Genomic DNA, 22980 nt, shown 5'->3' on the forward strand with positions numbered 1-22980 from the left:
TAGTCAGATCCCACACATAGCAATACACATTACACGTACGCATAACATGCAAGTATGTGCTGTACAACATGGCATCACAGCATAACTCAACAACTCATATAGATAAAGGCTCAAAAGAGCCGTCATAGCAATTATTGCAAACAGGGGTCACAAGACCCATCATACAGAGCATACAAGCAACAAGCGGAAGCATTACATGTCTGGGTACAGACATCTACAAATGAAGAAGGCTGAAGAGCCTGACTATCTACAACATCCGATCAAGATCGTAGCTGAGGTACTAGCTACTAGTCGAAGTCCATGAGAACACTAGTAAGACCGAAGTCTCCGCTGCAAAAACATAAATAAAGCAACATGAGTACAAAGGTACTCAGCAAGACTTACATCAGATCCTATCATACATGCATTTGCATCAAGAGGGTAATGTGGGGTTTAGTTGCAGCAAGCCAGCTTTGACTCTGTGGCTATCCTGTTCTACGACTACCAGAAACTCTGGAGATGAAACAACGTACACGAGTCCACTAATCACCACATAATACACTACTATGGACTCATCCCCGTCTCCCTACGAGAAGGCCATCCATAGCACTCACACTTGTCTTGAGCATTTTAGGGTATCCACTTCAAGTTGTCTATGTACCATGTAAGCATCCAAGAAGTCCATAACCGCGGACCCGGCTATTCGAATAGATAATGTTAACCCTGCAGGGGTGTACTTCTTCACACACGCTCTCGCCACTTACCGCCATGTACACGTCATGTATCTCGGCAACCTTCAAGCGGAAGCCTGGCGAGGGTGTCGGCCACGACCTGACTAACCATACAAGACTCTAATCCAGGTTTATCGCCTATTCGGGTTCCATCCGCAAGGAGATCCGGCCGGGGTTTCACTCACGGCCCCAAACGATGTGTGCAGGGTTCCCAAGCCCACCTCGCCGGATGGATCTACGCTTGGTACACCGTGCCACTGGTGCCTAGTCTGTCCCAAGCCCACCTGGCCGGGTGCCACTTGGTAGACTACTAACACTACCTACAACCGCCAGAAACTAGTTGCGACTCCTGGACAGAGATCAAGTTGGTTAATAAGTCGAGAGGGGTCGAGTTACCGGAACCCAATGTGTGGTAGTATCGAGTCATTGGACAACATACACAGAACTCAGTGCTTAAGGACGGTTCCAGTGAGACAACCCACCATGTACTCCTACATGGCCTCTCACCGCTACCTTTACCAAATCGTGTTCACACACTTAACTCTCAGCACCAGAACATATCGTAACACTCCAATTCATTCCCAATGAATCAGACCTGACACAACTCTAAGCAATAGCAGGCATAGCATGGTAGGAACACATCAGTGGCTTCAATCAACTCCTACACATGCTAGTGGGTTTCAACTATTTACTGTGGCAATGACAGGTCATGCAGAGGAATGGGTTCAACTACCGCAGCACAAAGTAGTAGATGAATCGTTGTTGTCCTAATGCAATAACTGAGAGCAGGAGCGAGAGAGTAGGGTTTTATCGAAATGAACAAGGGGGTTTGCTTGCCTGGTAATCAACAAGGGAGGCACTGCTTCACCGACAGGTACTCTGGAACGTCTCCGGAGCAGGACCTATCGAGAAGGAACGGTGCCGGCAATCAAAACACAATCATATGCAACAATATGATGCATGAGCATGGCATGTAGATGTGATGCTGTTTGAGCTAATGCAACTAGTATTCAATTGAATGAAGTCCATTTGAACAAAAGGTTCAAATGCAACTCCAAAAATAAGTCTCTTAATATGCCATAATGTGTTTTCTCATATTCAGCATGTATAAGTTGGTTTGTCATGCATGAAACTAGTACAGATGGAAAGATTGCATTTTTCTGATAATTTTTCATATATAAATTATTTCAATCTGAGCTACGGTTGAATTTCGATGAATTTTTGAAGTTTAAAACAATTTCTGGAATTTCCTGATTTAATTTAATTCCAGAAAATATATAATTGCGTCAGCATGACGTCATCACTACATCAGCGGGTCAACGCGGCTGTCCAGGGTCAAACCTGACGTGTGGGGTCCACACGTCAGTGACACTGGGGTTAACCCCGAGTCAAACCAGGGCTGATTTGCTTTGACTAAGCCCTGGGGCCCACTCGTCAGCGTCAGTAGGTGGGGATTAGTGCCTAATTAACGGAGCCACGTCAGCCCGCCGGAGTTCTGGCCGGCGGCGACCAATAACGTGGCGGCGACTTGCCGGACTTGCGCTACAAGCGGCGTTTGGTCGCGCGAAGACCACCGGGGCGTAGCCCGTCGTCGTCCGCATCCAGGGGAGCTGGTGGGGGGCTGCGGGGGCGCCGGAGCTCACCGGAGCAAAGCTCACGGCGGCGGCCGGAGTTCGGGATAGCGCGGGCGTGGGGCTGCAGCTCGCGTTCGAGCGAACGGAGGGCACAGGCGGTAGCTACGAGGCAGCAGGAGCACATCGAGCTATCTACGCGAGGCGGAGGTGCTCGGGGGCACGGAGCTCGCCGGCCATGGCGGACGGCGGCTTCGGGCGCTCGCGGGGCAGCGGCTACAGGGCACGCGCGAGAGAGAGAGGTGAGGGGAAAGGAAGAGAGGCTCACGGCGGACTCGCAGAGCAGGCCGGTGTGCTCGGGGACGTCCTGCGTCCGGCGAATCGACGGCGATGGCGGCGAGGTCGATCTCCGGCGTCGGTGGTGAAGAAGACAACGGCGTCGGCGATGGAGCACGTCCGGAGGTGCGTGGCTTAACGAGGAGGTAGAGGGGGTCGTGGCGGAGCTGGGAAGCGTGTCAGGGAGGCGAGGGGAGGCCGGTGGCCACGGCAACGGCGAGCGATGGCGGCGGCAGCGCTCGGGTGCGCTCGGGGAAGAGAGAACCAGGGAGGAGGGAGAGCGAGAGGGAGGGGAAAAGGACCGGGGCGGCTGCGTGGCGACGTTCGGTCCATCCAGAGCGGCGCGAGGAGGACAGGCAGGCAGGGAGGGAGGAGGCGTGGCGCGGTGGCGCGCGCGCGCGCCGGGCACGCTCCGTTCCCCTGTCGGGAAGGAAGACGACAGAGGAGGGGGGCCAGGTGGGCTGGGCCACCTGCTGGCTGGGCCGGCCTGCTGCGGCTGGGCTGCACAGGGGAAGCCCCAGGTAAGCCCCTCCTTCTTTTATTTCTGTTTTTCTATTTTTTTCTGACATTTGTTTTGATTTAATAAAAATACTAAACCATTTTATTTGCTTATGCCAATTTTTGTAGGGGCTAATGGTATTATTCCAGAGCTCCTTGATATATGGCATAATTTTTGGAGACATATTAATATATATAACTAATATATTTCCAATGCAAATATTTATCGAATTAATCCAAATGGCCAAAATAAATATCCATGAGCTCCTAAAAATATTGTTTTGATTTTTTATCTCTGTCCAATATTTTTGAGGGCATCATGAGCATTTTCTTGGACCCTTTTTGGAGAAATTTTTATTTGGGTCATTTTAAAAAAAAAGATTCTGAGGGTTCCACCAATCCTCATTTCAAATTTAAATGAAATTTAAATATGATGCACAAATAGCTAGCTAGTCTAAGTCATACCAGACTAGGGATGTGACAGGGGCGTTCCTTCTCCCTTTCCTCGGCCGGTGTACCAAGGAGGAGCTTTCCCTCCTTGGTGTCAGCCCATCTCTCCCCTATAACCTATATATACTAGAGGATTTTGCCTTTTGGGACACGCAACTTTTGGAGCCTCCTCTAGTCCTGTAGTTGTAGTTCTAGTTGATCCTAGTTGATCGATTAGAGCTTGACCTAGATCCTCTAATACTCATAATTAGAAGTCATGTGTGGTTCTAATCTCCTCCCTCTAATTCTTCGGCGACGATTAGCTCTGGACAAAGAAGCGCTGCGGATATTGAAGACCATCACTTGCAACAAGTAGAGAGGTCGTGTTTTCGATCTACCGTTCGAGGGATCATTCAAGGCCGGTTCATGGGATCGTTCATCCATGGTATGAGGGACTCCAAGTATGATATACACCGATGCGTCTACTTCCGCTGCACTCCAGAGTCGGTAACAATTGTGATACAAACCGTTTATGGATTTTCATATTGTTCCTGGGTGATCGTAGGTGTTTTTTTTCTACTACATTTCCCAACAACGGGTGCGCCCCCGTCTAGGGTCAGTGGCTCCCCAAGGGGTGCGCCCCCAAACCCTAGCTAAATGCTTATAAATAAACCTAAGTTTTGAGCAATCATTTGAGGTAGATATTGTGGTGATCTTCGGACCGGTACATACTTGTTCTTCGATTAATCCACACGATGGATGCTAGTGAGCGACACCTAACCGTCTAGAGGATGCATAGTCTTCAATAGTAACAAGTCCAAGCTAGAGGCTTGATCAAGTTCTTCGGTGATGCTCAATCACATTTCACTTTAGGCTCAGATTGTTATCTCTCACTTAGAATTTCTCATATCAGTGAGAGGAGGTTACTTAGACAACACTAGTCAATTCACAAGGAGCATCCAACCACAGAGGGTTGGGACAGAGGCTATTTATAGCCGGCGAGCAGGCCCAGGAACTAATATGACCATGGGAAGGGGACATGCCCATCCAGGAACCAACACGTGGCAACAACCAGATTTTGAATCATAGTACATGGATTGACTTGCGGGGCAAGACAATCAACTCATCAGCAAGGAATTTAACCCTGGTAACCAAAGATAGTACCCAAAAGACTTGCTTGGAAAGGAGATTTCCAAGTCTTCAGTCACTAAAGAAATAGGTTCTATTAATTGAGCAAATACACACACCAAGACTTCAATCTTGCTTCACTTAGACCCCCATTAATAGTGTGATTTGCCCTCAAATAAAAAATAAAGAAACTAGTAAACAAAAGTATACACAACAACTTCCAATTCTTCAATGGGTATTCTGAATACTTCAATGACAACATTTTTAGGACTCGTCAATCATTGGTTAAAGCCAAGTCCTCATGGACTTTCACCTATGTGTACTCATTAAGACATTAGTCCTTAACTATTTTGTCATTAATCATCCATAACCCTCAAGGGGACACTAGATGCACTTTGTCTCGATCAGTGGATCCCTATGTGGTATGTGGCCTTGCCACATCTATAAAAAGCGATGAGTGGATACCCATCCTTTGATGCAGATGCCTACCAATGGAGCCCAATATTTGATTTGGGCTAGAGTAGTGGTGCATGTGGACGTGGAGTTCCGTGGAGGCCTACTTTTGTGGTATCTCTGATGGACGCACCATGGTAGTTTGTGCAGAGTACCATATGGCACCACTCTTGGTTGATGCATCATCAAGATACTCAAACATTGCTTTATATACAGGGGGAAAATTCTCTATCTAGCCTTTTCTAGTTGGACCAAACAATGACAAACTTGTATCATTACCTTGTATATGTTTTTTGTTTTAATATTAATTGATTGGACTCAGCATCCTTGATAAAAGTCCTTATTTTGCTCTTCTTGAGCTAGGCAAAGTGTGCCTCCCCTTCTTGAAGTCATTTTACATCTAGGAAGCAGAAGGCATGTGTCCTAGATGTTTTAGCATATCTTATCATGTAGTTCTTTAATTGTTGTCCATTCAATGTACTCCACTGTTGCTTGTTGAGAGTGCAACTAATCCTCGGGTGGTTTTGGTAATTAATAACAATATATATGTCATTGATCTAATGAATATTGATGATAGATTTTAGAAGAGGTCAATGATTGGCATGGCATGGAAAAATGAATGTGGACCCCTCGAAATGTCAAGGACAAGAATTGGCTACCCCAAGACTCTACATTTTTGGTTTCGTGATCCAAGATCACATTGAGTCCCTTAGGAAAGCCAATACTATTAAAAGGGGGTGAGGAATTGTTGATGAAGTTCTTGCTCAAAGTGCTTAGTGATATTTCTCCAAAAACCCTCAGTCACTTTTCCAAAACACATCTGTCCAAAATCCTAATTCATCATTTTGGTACCACAGATAAAATCCACTCTGGACACACCGAGATTATCCTTGTTTTCCATAGCCAAAACCCTAACAATTTGGTCTGACCGAAATGGCTCTCGGTCCCACCGAGATGGCCTTGCCAAGTTTTTGTGATGAAGTCGCTTCACTTCGGAACCACCGCGAGTTGAAATGATCGTATTTCCGAAACGAGGTTCTACCTTTGCCATTGCACTTCGGTCTCACCAAGTTGGTATAATCAGTCTCACCGAAAAGGCTAACGGTCAAGTCTTTTGCACTAGTCGGTCTCATCGAGAATTCATGTCGGCGCCACCGAGTTGGGTCAAATATTTGTAATGGTTGGATCTTTGATGCTGCCTATTTATACCCCTCCACTACCACTTACTCTCTAAGAGAGCCATCAGAACGAACCACTATTTCCACCATTCATTTTTTGACAGAGAACCACCTACTCATGTGTTGAGATCAAGAGATTTCATTCCTACCATTTGAATCTTGACTTCTAGCCTCTTCAAGTTTCTTTTCACTCTAATCCTTCTCCTACCAAAGCCAAATCTGTGAGAGACAAAGATTGAGTGTTGGGGAGACTATCATTTGAAGCACAAGAGCAAGGAGTTCATCACTAACACAAACATCTATTACCTTTTGGAGAGTGGTGTCTCCTAGATTTGTTAGGTGTCACTTGGGAGCCTCCAAGAACATGTGGAGTTGAACCAAGGCGTTTATAAGGGCAAGGAGATCGATTACTTCGTGAAGATCCACTCGAGTGAGGCTAGTCCTTCGTGGAACAAGGCCATGGTGGAATAGACAAGGTTGCTTCTTCATGGACCCTTCGTGGGTGGAGTCCTCCATGGACTCGCGCAGCCATTACCCTTGGTGGATTGAAGTCTCCATCAACCTGGACGTACGATAGCACCACCTATCAGAACCACGCCAAAAATCTTCGTGTCCCCATTGTGTTTTCCTTCTCCAAACCCCTCCTTTACTTTCATGTGAAATGATTTACTTTCCTCTACTATAATCGTAGAATTGCATGTGTAGGGTGATGCTTGACTTGTTGGAATTGCTAAAATTTGCCCACAACTAAATTGGGAAAAGGTTAGGTTTTATTTGGTCAAGTAGTCTAATCACCCGCCCCCCTCTAGACATACTTTCGATCCTACAAGTAGTATCAGAGCATTGGTCTCCATTGCATTGGTTTCACAACCAAGGAGAGTATGGCGTCTAGTGAGGGTAACTATCACCATAGAGGTCCATATTTTGATGGTACAAAGTTTGCTAATTGGAAACATAAGATGAAAATGCATATTCTTGGTCATAACCCTGCCATTTGGGATGTTATTCATATGGGCTTGTAAGGTGAATTCTTTGAGGATGGTAGAGAACCTGATCGTGAAGCAACCGCGAAAGAATTAAAGATGTTGCAATACAATGCTCAAGCTTGTGACATTCTCCTCAACGGTTTGTGCCCCGAGGAGTTCAACAAAATCAGCAGCCTCGGGAATGCAAAGGAAACTTGGGATACTTTGGTTCATATGCACGAAGGTACTGAGTCCATCAAGGAATCCAAGTTGGTTGTGCTTCAAAGTCAACTTGACAAGTTCAAGATAAAGGATGGTGAAGGAGTCGCCGAAATGTACTCTAGGCTTGCTCTCATCACAAATGAGATTGCCAGCTTAGGAAGTGAAGAGATGACCGACAAGTTCATCATCAAGAAGATCCTTAGATCATTGGATGGAAAATATGATACCGTGTGCACATTGATCCAAATGATGCCTAATTACAAAGATCTCAAGCCCACAGAAGTCATTGGAAGAGTCATTGCTCATAAAATGTCACTCAAGGATAAGGAGGAGCTCCACAACAAGTCAAGTGGTGCATACAAAGCCTCAAGTGATGCTCCTACAACATCAAGTGACAAGCTAGTCTCCAATGGGGAAATAAGTCTAATGGTGAAGAACTTCAACAAATTCTACAAGAGTTGAAGCAAAGATAGAAGCTCCAAGTCAAGGTCCTACAATGAGAAGAGATCTTCTAGTCGTGATTGAAATTGCTACAATTATGGAAGACCCGGACACTATTCCAGTGACTGCATGGCACCCCACAAGAAAAGAGATGAATCACCTCATAAAGAGAGAAGGAGTAGAGATGATCGTTATGAACGAAGACCCTCTCAAAGAAGTAAGGATTCGAAAAGGAAAGACAAGTCATCAAAGAGCTATACAAGAAGAAGACATCAAGGTCATGTTGGTGAATGGGTTTCCGGCTCTGACTCCGAAACCCACTCCGAGAGAAATTATCACTCCAACTCCGACTATACTCAAGATGAAGGTGCCGCCAGACTTGCTCTAGTATCCTCCAACTCCCATGACATATTTGATTCACCATATGAAGGAATTGGAAGATGCTTCATGGCTAAAGGCCCCAAGGTATCGCACCACGAGTATCTTGATTTCAATAGTGATGATGATTTGCTTGTTGATAAAACTAGTGATGTGAACTATAATTAACTTGCTAGTAATCATGATAGTCAAGATGAAACGAGTGACAGTGCTAAGAAGGAGATTGAGCGTCCAACTAAAGAACTAAATACTCTTAAGTTAGCTCATGAGACAATTCAAGAAGATCATAGAGAGCTCCTAAGAACTCATGAGAAGCTACACTTCGAGAAGCAAAATTTAGAGCAGGAGCATGAGTTTCTAAAAGTAATCAATGATGATCTTCAAGAGAAAGAGTTCTTCTTACATTGCCAAATGTATCCTCTTGTATACTTATATGCCACAAGTTAAATCTACTCAAGCTAGTAGCAAGAGTAAGAAAAGTTCTTCTTCTAGTAGTAACAATAACAATGCTAAATCCAATATTGTTACTTCTAGTAGTTCTCTTAATTCCACTAATGATTATGTAAGTGCATCTAGTGCCACCCCTAGTTGGTTTTGGAGTATTGACGACAAACCTGGTTGAGGGACTAATGTATTTGTGAGAATTGCAGGATAACACAGGTAGTAGTCCCTCATTGATTCGGTTTACCTACCGGAGATGACCCCTAAAAATGTGTGAAGACATTGAAGACAATGGTGGTCTGTGAAGCCATTCATGTTGAAGACTATGACACGAGAAGACATTGAGTGAAGACTATGGAGCGCGAAGACTTAGTTGTTCCGTTGTTTCCTCTCTTCTTTGTTGAGTCATAGGAACCACCGCACTGTTAAGTGGGGTCCAAGTGAACAAAGTCAGAGTGACTGAAGTGATGCTCAACCAAATCCTATGTCTTCGAGCGAAGACAATGAGAGCAAATCTTATCCAGAGTCGGATGAGTCAGCTTTACTTGTAGCCCAAGTCAAGCTGCTGTGTGTGTTTGAAATCTGACCGTTGCAACACGTGTTAGTTCCTTAGTGACCCAGGGTCATTTCAGACAAATCAGGTCGTGTTGCCCAGTGGCTATAAATAGCCCACCCCCTACACCATAAATTGGTGGCTGCTCAGAGTTAGTACATGGTTTTGTCATTTGAGAGCAACCCACTGCCGAAGCTTTCGAGAGAGAATCCTTGCGAGGACAAAGCCCAAACCACCCAGAGCCCAAAGAGTGTTTGGCATCACTGAAGTCTTTCTGTCCGCGTGATCTGAAGACTTGTTACACTTGAGGACTGTGAATCCTCCAGCCGGTTAGGCGTCGCATTCTGAGCATCCAAGAGCCATTGTGGATTGTCGGTGAACAAAGTCTATGAAGGTTTGGAAGTCTACCTTGAAGACTTACCAGAGTGATTGGGCGGGGACTAGGTGTCCTTAGCTCAAGGGGAATAAGGTGAAGATGCTGTCTTCTGAGTTGAATCTCAGCCTCCCTAACCAGACGTATAGTTGTCACAGCAACTGGAACTGGTAGAACAAATCCATGTCCTTCTGAAGCCACTGGTTCTATCTCTACTTCTCTTTACTTACAGTTTGTCTTCGTGAAGTCATTGCCTTCTTGCATTATCTGTTTGACTTCACTGTGTGACTACATGTTCTGATTGGCTTCATACTATCTTCCATCCTCATCTTTACTACCTAGTTGCTATTAGTCTTGCTTTCACTTCATTGAATACTTGACTATGGCTTGTCTAGTGTAGTCTACCTTCCGCTGTATTTGAATAGTGTTGTTTCTATTGTTTGTCTTCGAAACTCCCATGTTTTGAAGACTTTCATAAAAATCGCCTATTCACCCCCCCCTCTAGTCGATAACTAGCCCTTTCAATTGGTATCAGAGCAAGGTACTCCCTTGTTCTGTGTGATTCGGTTTAACCACCTGGAGTTTCAGCTATGTCGACTGCAGGGATAATCAAAGTCTCCGCTGCGTGCCCCATCTTCGATGGCACTGAATATCCCTACTGGAAGAATAGGATGTGCATGCATCTTGAAGCCATTGATGTCGATCTATGGTATGTCGTCAAGAATGGCGTTCCCAAGACTGGTGAAGGTGTCACACCTAATGATGTCAAGAAGTTTATTCAACTAGATTCTACCGCCAAGAACATCATCTGTGGTCACCTTACCAAAGGACAGTATGGCCGTGTGAGTGCTCTGAAACGTCGAAGCTAGTCTGGGACTGGCTCTCCAAGGTCAATGAAGGCGTCTCAACATAGCAAGAGCAATGTATCAGTACTCTCCGCAACCTCTTCAACCGCTTCAGGAGACACGACAACGAGAATGTCCAGCTCACGTTTGATCGCCTCACTGATATCACAAATGAGCTCCAAGCACTCGGTGCCACTGAGATCACGAAGCATGAGATAGTGAAGACACTACTAAGATCTCTTGACAGCTCATTTGACACCTTAGCCCTGATGATACAAGAACGCCCTGATTACAAGTCCCTCAATCCGTCTGACATACTTGAGAGGCTCAACACACATGAGTACCAGCTATCTGAGAAACGAGATATCTATGGCCCCAACTATGGCCGAACTCGCGCATTGAAGGCAAAGGCTGCTGCTTCCTCATCTGAAGAAGAATCTGACTGCAGTTCTGGTGATCCTGAAGACATTGGAAAGGAGCTTGCTATGCTTGTGAAGAAGTTCTAGAAATTCACCAAGAAGAAAGGCTTCAGAAAGTCTTCATGATCCAGCTCAAGGAATGATGAAGCTTCTTCCTATGATCACAAGAAGAGAACCTGTCACAAGTGCAAGAAACCTGGTCACTACATCTCTGAGTGTCCACAGTGGGACAATGAGAAGAAGAAGAAGAAGAAGAAGAAGAAGAAGAAGAAGAAGAAGAAGAATAAGAAGAAGAAGAAGAAGAAGAAGAAGAAGAAGAAGAAGAGCAAAGAATATGGTTCTAATGACAAGAAGAAGAAGAAATCCTCAAAGTCTTCTTCCAAGTCTTCTTCACACAAGAAGAGCTCATCTGGAAAGGCACGTGCTTTTGTTGGCAAGGAAATGGATTCAGAGGAGGAGTTAGCTTCTGAGGAGGCAGAGGTGGAGTCTGAGGAAGAGTCTGACTCTGGTGTTGCGATTCTGGCTCTAGCTATAGCCTACGTCGCCAAGTCCATCTTCAACACCGAAGACAATAGCTTCGTCACCAACGTTGATGATAATGACAAGGACGACTCACCTCCCACCTACTGCTTCATGGCACGTGCTGCCAAGGTAAAATCACCTGATGCTTACTTTCAAACATCAAGTGAAGATGACTCTGATGGTGAATCCAAACCTAGTTACAAAACACTTGCTAAAATTGTAACTGAACAACAGAAAGCTATGGAACATACTCAAAAACTGTTAGACAAAAGCTATGACCTGTTGGACACAGAAATGACCAAGTCTCAGTCCTTAATTGAAGACATAAAAAATCTTCATGTTAAGTACCAGGAACTTGAAGGTCGACATGAATCGCTCTCAACTTCTCATGAAAAGCTTTCCTATGATTATCTTCAAAGGAAGCAGGAACTTGAGAAATTGAGATCGGATCATGAAGATCTTCAAAAGGAGAATGAGTCACTTCGCGCTCAACAGATCAGTCCCGCTCAGGAAGGATTTGAACCACCATGCCTAAAATGCATTGAGCATGATAATGCTGCTTCTGTTCCTGAATGTTCTACTACTGCTACTGTTGCAATATCTTCAACTGCTGCTGTGGTAACTAACCCCTCTACAGAGGATACCACTACTATTGCTGATGAGAATGTCAGGTGGAAGACACTGCTTGATACAAGGATGTGCAAAAGTCTCAAAGGGCATCAGACATTATGTGATGTCCTCAAAAAGCAGATTTTGAACCGAAACCCTAGGAAAGAGGGTGTTGGGTTCGAGAGGAAAATGAACGTTGATGGGTCGTACTGGAAGCCTGAACAGTACCCCAAAACCACATGGGTTGCTGCAAAGGAACCTTCAGTAGATCCATCCACTGTGTCTGGTTTCACTTGTGCTAACCCCATTATCATTGATGAATCCTTTGATGCAAACTATAGACTGTTTAAGAATCAGAATGGTGAAGTGTTTGCCAGGTATATTGGTACTAACTGCAGGAATGGGCCAACTATGAATAAGATATGGGTTTCCAAAAGTAGTCTTGAGAATCTTCCAGTGAATGTCATCATGACACCACCTGTGAAGAAGACAAATCCCATACCAAAGGCTTCATATGGTCCAAAAGCTTCATACAGACTGAGGACTCATCTGAGTCACCCTAACGTCAATGTTTTGCAGGAAAATCATACTCAGACCCATGAATATGAGTGTGTTTCCTCAAATCGCTATGTTCATAGAACAAAGAACTTTTCTGCTTATTCCTATGAGTATTATTCACCTCCTGCAAGGCTATTTACTAGGGCTCCAAAGCCGAAATTCTCAGATGCTGCACTTAGACTCATTGCTTCTAAGCCACCCCTAAAAATGTGGGTGGTTAAGAAAACTTAATTCTATTTTGCAGGGAAAGGTCTCCGGCCGGAAATCAAAGGCATCCAAAACTAATGCTGGGGACCTTAAACATCTTGTGGGGTGCAAGATAAAATGCCCAAATGGTCTTACTATGTACTTCGTTCCAGGATTCCTTGACACTCATCCTATCTATCCTGACTAGGATCTGAATTTTCATGTTCCACTTGTTCATCAAATGTTTATGCTTCACAACTCGCTTGGTGAAGCCTATTCCCCAAACTGCACTGTAGGCTATGACACCTCATACTTCAGAATGGATTATGGACAGTGGATGCACTAACCACATGACGGGCGATCGAAGTCTTCTGATGGATTCAACGCTGCGTCCATCAGACAAGAGTCACATCACATTTGCTAACACTGGTAAAAGCAAGGTATTGGGACTAGGCAGACTTGCTATATTAAGGGATTAGCACATGAATAAAGTGATGCTTGTTGAATCCCTTGGTTTCAACTTAATGTCTGTCTCAATGCTTTGTGACTTAAACATGATTGTGCTATTTGGAAAATATCAATGCCTTGTACTAATGGTGTAACGCCCCGGATCCGATGCGCCAGGTGTCTGCCTGTTATTCACCGTCGTTGCCATGTCATTTGCTTGCCTGTTGCATTTTATCATGTCATCATGTGCATTTCATTTTGCATACCTGTTCGTCTCATGCATCCGAGCCTTTTCCCCGTTGTCCGTTTCGCAATCCGGCGCTCCTATGTCATCCGGCGTCCCCCTTTCGTCTCTCGTTGTAAGCGGGTATTAAACTTTATCGTAATGACCCGAGCCTTGCCAAGTGGCCTTGGTATACCACCGGTAGACCGCCTGTCAAGTTTCGTGCCATTTGGAGGTCGTTTGGTACTCCAACGGTTAACCGGGTAACTGTAAAGCCCCTCTCTCTTTGCAGCCCAACACCCTTTCCAAGATGGCCCAAAACCCATCTAACTCTCCTCCATGCTCTCGGTCGTTCGATCACGATCACGTGGCCGAAAACCGTGCTCCATTTGGACTCTCCTAGCTCCCAGAAACTATAAATATGCCCTCCCCGTCCAAATTCGCGGTCTAATCCCCCCGAAACCCTAGCCCCGCTCCTCTCCGCCGCCGGACACGTCCGGATCGGACCGGACGTGTCCGCCGCCACCCCCGACGAATCACGACGCGCCACGTCGCTCCCGCCGCCGTCTCCGGGGCCCAGATCCGGCCCGCGCCGCCGCCCGCCGCCCGCCGTCCCGCGCTCGCAGGCTCTCCCGCGGCGCCCCGCGCCCGCCTTCGCGGCGCCCCGCACTTTCCCCGCCGCCTGGCCGGAGCACCGACCGCCGCCCGTCGCTGGTTGCCATCGCCGCCATGGCGCCCGTGCCCCGCCCGGCGCCCTTCGCCGCTGCCGCGCCGGATCCGGCTGGACCAGCCGTCCCTGCCCCGACCCCGGCCACCGGAGTTCCTCCCTGGCCGCCTCCTTCTTCCTCCGGCGCAAGTCCGGCGAGATCCGCCTCACCTCGAAGTCCGTGCCGAAACCCTAAGGTTGACCCCGAATCTGCTGTCCCTGATTTTTGTCAAAATCATGCCATGTTTGACCTGCCGTAACTCTGCATCCGTAGCTCCGTTTTGTGCGTGTAATATGTCAAATTGTTCGTCCCGAAGAGTACATCATTTCATTCCATTGCATCATATTCATTTGAGGTAATCTTGATGCCTGAATCATCGTCGTAAGAGTGCTTCATGATATTTTCTGCTGTCTGTTATCAGCACGAGCTCTTTTGTCATTTTTGCCATGATTGATGTGTGCATCCTATGAGGTTGATGTCTACATATGTTTTGAACTATGTCATGCCATATTTACAGGGGTGTATGCCATGTATTTTTGTGATCAATGTGGTGACTAGCACAAGCATGCAAACTAGGCATCGTGTTAATGCTGATTTTAGCCCTGTTCTGCTGTTATTTTCATGCCATATAAACATGCTTCTACAAATCATTCTATGCATAATCTGGAGATGTTCTATAAACATGTTTTGATCTACATGTCATCCTCTATCCATCCATGGTCCTGGTTGCAATTATGGAGTAGTCTAGAATGTCATTTTCGTGCTCTACCTTTGCTTCAAAATATTTCCTGGCAGATTGTTTACATGTTATTCAATTTGGCCAAGGTTGCTATAGTTGATCCTTGCATGCTATGGACTTGTTCTTGACTTTCTTAGCTTCACAAATATGCCTTCTTACTGTTGGGTGCCTTGCCATGCCATGTATTGCTCTGTAGTGAGTTGCACAAGCTCATCTACATGCCTTCATAATTATGTTCCTGCCATGTATGAATCTGTAATAATAACTTGCTATGTTTACGTGGGTGCCATTGTATTTTCTGATCCCTTTTGGCTTATGGTCAGTAAGGGTCTTTTTATATATGCAATTAGTAGATTCATGCCATGCCTTTGTTTGCCATGATAAGTTCCTGTAACATGTTGTTTGATAGCTCTATACATTGCATCGTGATGTTATTTTCTGCAAAGTCTGAAATTGTAATAACTTGCAATATTACCATGTGTGTTTGAGCATGTTCTAGTGATTTCTGGAGATAGCTCAGTGTTCATGTTTTGTTGTGCTTTACCTGTACATCATGCCCATGCCTTTTGTTATCATGTTTGGGTGTTGTAGCATGTTTTTTTGATGCTTGCAATATGCCTAGTCACTGTTTTGGACAGCTTGTCCTTTAACATGTGTGTGTGTTGAACCGTTGCTCCGTTTTGAGTGTGCTCTATATGAAACTTGCTTAGTTTTGCATGTAGCTTCTTATTATCATGTTGCATCCTTGTTTTGGTGTGTTTTCTTGATGTTTGGGTGCATTTTGCATCTATGCCATGTTTAACTTGTTTTGCTCATATCTTCTAGGCCGTAGCTCCGAATCTAATGAACTTCATATGTAACTTGACTAGAATCTCGTGTACATCATCGTTGAAGATCTTAACATGCTGTTTAACAACTTGAACATAAGGTTTATTCAGATCTGGACCAATTTCGAAATATGCATATGAGGACTTACCGGAATTGTTATATGTTGTTCCCGGCCTCATTTAAACTTGCCTTGATGTGTTGTTTTTGTTTGCATCATCTCTTGCCATGTATAGCTTCATGTAGCTTGGTCATGCATCATGCTTGTTCGTGCATCATGTCATGTTCGTGTGTGTTGTGTTTACTATGTTGTGTGCTTTTTTTGATAGTTCCTGTTTCGTTGCGATCGTGAGGATTCGTTCGTCTACGCTTGGTTCGGCTTCATCCGTTCGTCTTCTTCATGAACTCGTTCTTCTTCCTTGCAGGATTTCAGGCAAGATGACCGCTACCCTAAATCTCACTACTATCATTGCTATGCTAGTTGCTCCGTTCTATCGCTTTGCTGCGCTACCTATTACCTGTTTATCCAGCCATCCCAAATTGCCATGAACCTCTAACCTTTGACACCTTACCTATGCAAACCGTTGCTTGGCCATGTTACCGCTTTGCTCGGCCCTCTTATAGCGTTGCTAGTTGCAGGTGAAGTTGAAGATTTCTTCATGGTGGACAGGATTTTGGTTGGGATATCACAATATCTCTTATATTATTAATGCATCTATATACTTGGTAAACGGTGGAAGACTCGGCCTTTTGCCTGGTGTTTTGTTCCACTCTTGCCGCCCTAGTTTCCGTCATACCGGTGTTATGTTCCCGGATTTTGCGTTCCTTACGCGGTCGGGTGATTTATGGGACCCCCTTGATAGTTCGCTTTGAATAAAACTCCTCCAGCAAGGCCCAACATTGGTTTTAACATTTGCCTCACCTAGCCCTTTTTCCCTTGGGAGTCGCGCATCCCGAGGGTCATCTTTATTTTACCCCCCCCCCCCGGGCCAGTGCTTGTCTAAGTGTTGGTCCAAACCGAGCGATGTCCGGCGCCCCCTGGGCAACCAGGGTCTATGCCAACCCGACGTCTGGCTCATCCGGTGTGCCCTGAGAACGAGATATGTGCAGCTCCTATCGGGATTTGTCGGCACAGCGGGAGGCTTTGCTGGTCTTGTTTTACCATTGTCGAAATGTCTTGTATACCGGGATTCCGAGTCTGATCGGGTCTTCCTGGGAGAAGGTCTATTCCTTCGTTGATCGCGAGAGCTTGTCATGGGCTAAGTTGGGACACCCCTGCAGGGTATAATCTTTCGAAAGCCGTGCCTGCGGCTATAGGCAGATGGGAATTTGTTAATGTCCGGTTGTAGATAACTTGACACCAGATCCGAATTAAAACGCATCAATCGCGTGTGTAGCCATGATGGTCTCTTCTCGGTGGAGTCCGGGAAGTGAACACGGTCTTTGGGTTATGTTTGACGTAAGTAGGAGTTCAGGATCACTTATTGATCATTACTAGTTCACGACCGTTCCTTTTGCTCTCTTCTCGCTCTTATTTGCGTATGTTAGCCACAATATATGCTTAGTCGTTGCTGCAGCCTCACCACTTTACCCCTTCCTTTCCCTTTAAGCTTTGCTAGTCTTGATACCCATGGTAATGGGATTGCTGAGTCCTCGTGGCTCACAGATTACTACAATAACAGTTGCAGGTACAGGTTCATGTGATGATCATGACGCGAGAGCGATGCTTGCTTGCGTTGAGTTCTTCTTCTGCTTCTTCGATCAGGGGATAGGTTCCAGGTCGGCAGCCTGGGCTAGCAGGGTGGATGTCGTTTGAGCTTCTGTTTGTGTTTTATCCGTAGTCGGATGATGCTCTTATGGATCGTGATGTTGTATTCGTGTGGCATTGTATGCCTTATGTATGTATCCCCATCTATTATGTAATGTTGATGTAATGATATCCACCTTGCAAAAGCATTTCAATATGCGGGTCTATCCTTGGTGGGACCTTCGAGTTCCTTTTGGATAGGGTCGCATATTGGGCGTGACAAATGGAATCTGACAAGTCTCTAGTCTTTGAAGGGTATCGGAAAGATGATCTATACATGGTAGATTTCTCAGCGGGACCACAGATGGCCGTATGTCTTCTAGCAAAGGATTCAGAATGCTGGCTTTCGCATCAAAGGCTAGGACATGCTGGCATGAAGAACTTGCACACTCTCGCAAAGAAGAAGCATGTCGTGGGCATCAAAGGCATCAAGTTCAAGAAGGACCATCTGTGTGGCGCCTGCGAAGCTGGAAAGATGACCAGGGCCAAGCATCCCTCGAAGACTGTCATGACTACATCTCAACCCTTCGAGCTGCTCCACATGGACTTATTCGGCCCTACTCACTACTCTACTCTCACTGCTACTGCTTGCCTCTATGGCTTTGTCATTGTTGATGATTACTCTAGATATACTTGGGTGCATATAATCCTCTACAAGACTGAAGTGCAGGATGTCTTCAGACGCTTTGCCAATCGTGCCATGATGAACTATGGCGTCAAGATCAAGCACATCAGAAGCAACAATGGCACTGAATTCAAGAACACCGGCCTCGACCTCTATCTGGATACTCTGGGTATCACTCATGAGTTCTCTGCTCCCTATACACCTCAGCAGAATGGTATCACAAAGCGCAAGAACAGAACTCTTATTGAGATGGCCCGAATGATGCTTGATGAGTACAAGACTCCATGGAAGTTCTGGCCTGAAGTCATTGATACTGCATGCCACATCATCAACCGTGTTTATCTTCACAAGCTTCTGAAGAAAACTTCCTATGAACTCCTAACTGGTAAGAAGCCAAATGTAAGCTACTTCAGAGTATTTGGTGCTAGGTGCTGGATCAAGGATCCACATCACACTTCAAAATTTGCACCAAAAGCACATGAAGGTTTTATGCTTGGTTATGGAAAGGATTCGCACTCATACAGAGTCTTCAACCTCTTTCACTATAAAGTGGTTGAAACTGTGGATGTGCGGTTCGATGAGACTAACGGCTCGCCAAGAGAGCACCTGCCGAATGTTCTAGATGAAGTACCTCCAAGTGAATCTATCAAGCAGATGGGAATTGGAGATATCATACCTTCTGAGAATCAAACTGAAGAGGAGCTTATCATTTCTGCACCTAATCAACCTGAAGACAATGCTCATCCTGAAGACAATCCCCCAAATAATGACATTGATCGGCAAGAGCAAAATCTTCGTCCTGCTCATCCTCGTGTTGCAAATGAAGTTCAGATTGAGAAGATAATTGACAACTTGAATGCACCTGGTCCACTCACTCGTTCAAAAGCAACTCAAAGGGAAACACAGCTAACCAACTTTTGTGGGAATTTTGCATTCGTCTCAATCTCTGAACCCAAGAAAGTTGATGAAGCCTTCATGGAACCTGAATGGATTCAAGCTATGCAAGAAGAGCTTCAACAGTTCGAGCTAAATAATGTGTGGGAATTGGTCAAGCGTCCTGATCCTCGGAAGCACAATATCATTGGCACCAAATGGATATATCGCAACAAGCAAGATGAGCATGGTCAAGTGGTCAGAAACAAGGCTCGTCTCGTTGCACAAGGTTACACTCAAGTGGAAGAAATTGACTTTGATGAAACATTTGCTCCGGTGGCAAGGCTTGAAGCCATTCGCATACTACTAGCCTATGCAAATCATCACAACATCCTTCTGTATCAAATGGATGTGAAGAGTGCTTTTCTCAATGGAAAGATAGAAGAAGAAGTATATGTCGCACAACCTCCTGGCTTTGAAGATCCAAAGCATCCTGATATGGTATACAAGCTCAACAAGGCACTGTATGGCCTCAAACAAGCCCCTCGTGCTTGATATGATACGCTCAAAGACTTCCTGAAGAGCAAAGACTTCAAACCTGGTTCACTAGATCCTACTCTCTTCACAAAGACATATGATGGTGAACTGTTTGTGTGCCAAATCTATGTGGATGACATTATCTTCGGCTGCACCAACAAGAAATACAGTGATGGGTTTGGTCACATGATGCAAGAGCAATACCAGATGTCCATGGTGGGCGAGCTGAAGTTCTTTCTGGGTCTCCAAATCCGTCAGCAACGCAACGGCATCTTCATATCTCAAGAAAAATACCTCAAAGATTGCCTGAGGAAGTTTGGAATGCAAGACTCCAAAGGATACACGACACAAATGCCAACCAAAAGTCATATGGGTCCCGACGACAATGGTAAAGAGTTCGATCAAAAGGTATACCGCTCCATGATTGGTCCTTTGCTTTATTTATGTGTATCTAGGCCAGATATAATGCTTAGTGTTTGCATGTGTGCCCGATTCCAAGCGACACCAAAGGAATCGCATCACTTAGCAGTGAAGCGGATTCTTCGATATTTGGCTTACACCCCAACATTAGGATTATGGTATCCAAAGGGCCCAGAGTTTGATCTAGTTGGATTCTCAGATGCTGATTATGCTGGTGACAAAGTTGATCGCAAGTCCACATCAGGCACATGTCACTTTCTGGGACGATCTCTTGTCTGTTGGTCTTCAAAGAAGCAGAACTTGTATCTCTCTCCACTGCTGAATCTGAATACATTGCTGCTGGATCTTGTTGTTGCTCAGCTTCTCTGGATGAAGAAAACTCTCAAGGACTATGGTATCCATCTGAAGAATGTGCCTCTCTACTGCGACAATGAGAGTGCCATCAAGATTGCCAACAACTCAGTTCAACACTCGAAGACAAAACACATTTAAATTCGTCATCACTTTCTCAGAGATCATGTTATGAAGGAAGATATTGATATCATTCACGTCAAGACAGAAGAGCGGTTGGCTGATATCTTCACAAAGCCCTTGGATGAGAAAACGTTTTGCAAGTTGCGGTGTGAGCTAAATATCTTGGAATCTTCAAATGTCCTGTGATTAGGCACACATCCTAACACTTATGCATTTTGATGACTTAGATGTGCAACACACGAAGTAATGTATATCTTCAATCAATGAAGACATACACTCTAAGTGTGAATACATTAATGCGGAATTTGACTTCAGAGTGCCACAATAATTGTGCGCCGTGTCTGGGTCTAATACTTCCTATACGGTGGGTAATGCCACCACCAAACTTTTGTTTGAAGTGTTTCTCTTGGCGTCATGTTTGCAAAGTCTTCATATTTGATTTATCTTCATCCCTGGCTTATATTCAAGTTTATCTTCATTCAGTTGATTTGGTCTTATACTAGTTATATACATAATTGTGTTATGTCCTCTACAGCATTCACTTATAGCTATGGCTTCTTGTTGAATCTTTTGAACTAAGTGAATGTGATCGGACCCTAACCTATCTATGCTTCTACCTCAACTCTATCTGTCCAAATCATATGCATTCTATTGAAAACTGTTGATTGTCTTCACTGAGACCTTGTCAACTGAAGTCAATCTGACAAACATTTATATCTGTTTTAATGATATATCCTTTTTGCCTGAAAGCCGGAGAATTCGGAACAACCACCCCGACAATCCAGGCGTGCGTGGGAACATGGAACACCTTCAAAGGTGTTGCATGCTTGCCACGTGTCCTTAAGATGTGAACCACCAGGGGCACCTGCGTAATTGTGTTGTGCCGTATCTTTCCTTATAAATACCCGTCACATCTCGGTCAAAAATTCTTCTTCCACCTCGCCACCTCTCGCAAACCCTAGCGCCTCCGCTAGCTCTCGACGACGCCAGCAACGAAGCGCTTAGCTGCCGCGACTTCTCCGACGCCGTCCTCACACCGGCCGCAGGACCTCGTCCTCTCTGCCGTCGCTATAGGTGTCCTCCGTCGCCAAGTTAGGGCACGGAAGATCGAACTGCTCGGCCTCCAACTTCGCTCCGTCTAGCAGTTCTTCGTGCGGTAATTAAATTTCACTTTTTACCGTCTTTTCGATCTGATAGATTCATCCTTGCTTACCAAAATTGGTTTCTGGATCTCCATAGTTGAATCTATCTCATTCTGCATCTCATACTCTGCCTAGTCTATTCACTTATGCTTCCCTACAAGTTAGATTCCTCACTTGTACTTATTCTTCGATTCGTACAAATCGTGAACCAACTCACATCAAATAAGTGAATATCTTCGTGTTATGAGGTCAATGTCTTCAAATTGATTTATCTTCAAAATCTTCTGAGAATGCATATGACCTCTTCCCCTTCCCTCGCACCTCTAATGTTGTCACAGGTACATGTCCGTGGGAGAATCCCTTGGTTCTCATAGTCTGCATTCATTTGCAGAATTCTTACAGAGTCACATCAATTCTCCTGAAGCCAGTTCTTGTTTGACTAGCCGTCTGAAGCCCTTGCAAGTTTGAAGCCTTTTAGATTAAGCTTCATGGCCACTCAGAAGTCAGCAAGAAAGGGTGGCAGACAGCATCGTGGGAACACTTCTAAGGATTTGCCTCCAGATTTGCACGAGCTGTACAAAACAGACCCAGAGGAAACCTATACAGGACGCAAGAATCGAATCCAGTGGATTCGAAGATATTGGGCAGAGGAATGGTTCAAGTACCGTTTCGTCACAGAACAATATGCAGAGAAGAATGACATCAAGGGACCCTGGGAGATATTGTGTACGAAAATCTTCAACCCCAGTCCCTTCCTGAAGCCATTCAACGAGAATTCTATCCATGCATGGTTCGCGGACCGCAGCCAGAGAACGCTGACCCTTCTTCTCTACTGTGGTGCCATGAAGACCATTTGTTCAAGCGCAACTACCAGTTCACCAAAGACTCTGCTGCGAAGAACAAGAAGGCATTAGGACTTGACTTCAACCCTGGTCCTTCTTCACCTCAGGAAGATGGCACCCGTGAAGCCAATGAGAACAGGATCGGCCCCTTCTACAGCCTTGCAGGCCTCATCACACACATTGTTGTCCAAGGTGCAAAAGTGGATCATTCTGATGATGGTGATGACACTGATGATGCTCTAGCTCCTACTCCTAAGCCACGGAAGCAGAAGAAAGCTAAGGCTTCAAAATCATCTGCTTCTACAAAAGCTTCTTGAGTGAAGCCATTGGCAACTGCACCTTCTGCTCCCAGTAACACCTCTGAAGATCTCTCTCGCATCTCTAAGAAGCGCGAGAAGCCACAGAAGAAAACTGTTCGGAGATCCAGTCAAGCGCTGACACCAGCTGCCGTTCTGAGGAACGAATCCGAAGCCATTGATATGTCTTTAGATGAAGAGTTTGGTA

The sequence above is a fragment of the Triticum dicoccoides genome, chromosome 5B, assembly GCF_002162155.2.
Source record: "Triticum dicoccoides isolate Atlit2015 ecotype Zavitan chromosome 5B, WEW_v2.0, whole genome shotgun sequence".
NCBI classification, from domain to species: domain Eukaryota; kingdom Viridiplantae; phylum Streptophyta; class Magnoliopsida; order Poales; family Poaceae; genus Triticum; species Triticum dicoccoides.